At 39.9% G+C, this 2500-nt stretch overlaps 1 protein-coding gene across 1 annotated transcript in view; it reads left to right on the top strand.

The window, feature by feature from the left end:
- Positions 1-2350: 2350 nt before the first annotated feature.
- Positions 2351-2500, top strand: part of ttc29 (tetratricopeptide repeat domain 29) — a 6456-nt gene continuing 6306 nt past the window's right edge. Inside the window, exon 1 of the mRNA XM_084043565.1 lies at positions 2351-2465. The gene's annotated coding sequence lies outside the window, so the exon portion shown is untranslated. The remainder of the gene's footprint in view (positions 2466-2500) is intronic.

The following is a 2500-nucleotide window of genomic DNA, read 5'->3' as shown; positions in this document are numbered from 1 at the left end:
TCTCAATGTGGGGTCCGGGGACCCCCAGGCGTCCTTGAGGGAGTTCCAGGGGGTCCCCAGCTAAATAATAGATTAGGCACCAAATGGACCCTTATGAGTCTGTAACTCTGAGAGTGTACAAATGGAACCAAATGGACTGTTAGGGTCCATTTGGTTCCATTTGTACACTCTCAGAGTTAAATTGACAATATAAATTGCGGTCCAAGTTATAGAAATGCCATTAAATGGGGGTCTGTAGCCTAATGCATGTCAAACTGGGGATCCTTGAAATTAAAATGGTTGAGAATCACTGCTAGAGCCGTAAAAAAATCTTCTCTTATGGGGGTCCCTGGCATATCTTTTGAAATGCGGGTCCGTGGGCTAATAAGTGTCAATTTGGGGGTCCTTGACATGAAAAGGTTTGAGAACCACTGCATTAACCCACAGACCCCCCTTGATAAAAAAGCCTGGAGGCATTATGTTTTCGTATTGTCGCGCCCATATGTATACTGTACGTACATGCATCTGTCCTAACCTTGTGAATGTGATATCTCAGAAATGCCTTGTGGGAATTTCATGACATTTGGCACCAATGTCCGCTTGGACACAAGGATGAACTCATTAGAAGCAGCTGGTCATAGGTCAAAGATAAAGCTCACTGTGACCTCATAAAATAATGAATTAAATTCCTTAAGTCTTCACAATACTATCATGAGTCTGGACTGACACAGAAGTAAATGTCATCTGGTTGGCAGAGACATACAACCGTGTATTCCTACTGTAGTTATCTCTGGGACCCCAATCTACACTGTATTTTACATCTCTGTGTGTGTGGTATTTTGTTTTATATTAGCCTATGTTACTTTATCCACTGACTGATCTTATTCTGTTGTTTTGTCTCTTATGGTTATCATGCTGCAATACCTTGCACTTTATATTGTAACCCTTTTTGGAAAAGCGCTATACAAATGAATTTATTAATGTTATGTTTGATCTAGTCTCGCGTAGCCAGACCCCACAGAAAATGAAAAACAGCGACCTCTGCTTTTCTGATATTCTGTGGAGTCTGGCAGGAGTATAATGTTAGACTAGAGCGCAGGGAAACACCGGTTTCATGTCTGCCTATAGCGCATCACTTCCGGTTGGTGCGACCATGTTTTCATTCCCACTAACAATATTTCTACACGGAACACTAACACCACTTCTCCCAGAGAACATGGATGGTTTTGGTTATAAGCCCACTTGTTTCTATGATGAAAGAGTAATTTAAAATGTGAATATCTTTCCGTGGTTTTGTCCGCTCCGAGGACGCTATTGTTAAATTAGTTTCGGCTAGTTTCGAGGGGGGGAGGGTGGATCATGGTGGATGGACACGTGAATCCCGCCCACTACATTTGATTGGGTAAAGCGCGGCCCACTTCCTGATCTGAAGGCACGCCCACTTTTAGCCAATGCGCACTGGTTAGGACGAACCGCTCCGACAGATTCCACCGCAGGTCGGAATCTGTTCTTGAGAGATTATGTTTGATCAGTCTAAATTTAAAATTGTCCATGTGACGTACAAAGCAAAAATAAAGTGAATGGAAGTGAGGCTGTTGACCCTTTGTTATTGTTGAGGGGGCATGATCTCTACTTATTATAGCCTGGACTGGTTATTATGGATATTGTGAGATTCCAACATGTGTGCTGTTTGAATGGGCAGTGATGGAAATGTGTAACTAAGTCACATACTGTACTTAAGTACAATGTAGAGGTATTTGTACTTTATTTGCAGATTTCAGTTTCTTGAGTGTACTAAGTACACTTTTCAAGTATTTGTACTTTACCGGAGTATTTCCTACCCTCAATACTTTATACTCAGAGGCAAATACATCTCAGAGGCAAATATTGTACTTTTACTCCACTACAATTATTTGAAAAGTTAACTTTACTAGTTAGCCTACTTTGTAGATTTAGATTGTTATTTACAAAACATGCATTTACCACTTCAGCCCTATACTTTGGCTATTTGAAAATAGCCTACAAGCTCTAATGGATCTACAAATAGAAAACTTGTGAAATGGGACATTATGCGTAATGAGTACTTTTTACTTTTGGTACTTTAAACATATATTTATGCCAATATTTTTGTACTTTTACTCAAGTAAATGTGTAATACAGGACTTACTTAAAAATGTGAGTACTTCTTCCACCACTGCTACTCCACTAAATTTCAGAGGAAGAAAATATATGATTTTTTCTTTTACTCCATTACAACTACAGTGACCTCTGGTGGTCACTGTCGTAAACGCCAGATTTATATATTGCAGTATTGATATACTTTTATTGAAGTAAAACATTTGAGTACTTTTTCCACCATTGTGTACTTCCAATCTAAAGTCTGGAGACGCGAGGTTACTTCCAACCTGTAACCTGGGATCTGGCTTTTGTGTATGGGAAGTGGCCCGTTGTCATGGCAACAGGCACAGAAGATTTACTCTGAACAGGTTGGAGAGACTTTAAAACTCTTTGTTTTCATGTT

The sequence above is a fragment of the Gymnoscopelus microlampas genome (genome assembly GCF_963454915.1).
Source record: "Gymnoscopelus microlampas genome assembly, chromosome: 19".
In the NCBI taxonomy this organism is placed as follows: Eukaryota; Metazoa; Chordata; class Actinopteri; order Myctophiformes; family Myctophidae; genus Gymnoscopelus; species Gymnoscopelus microlampas.
This window is presented reverse-complemented; position numbering and strand designations above follow the sequence as displayed.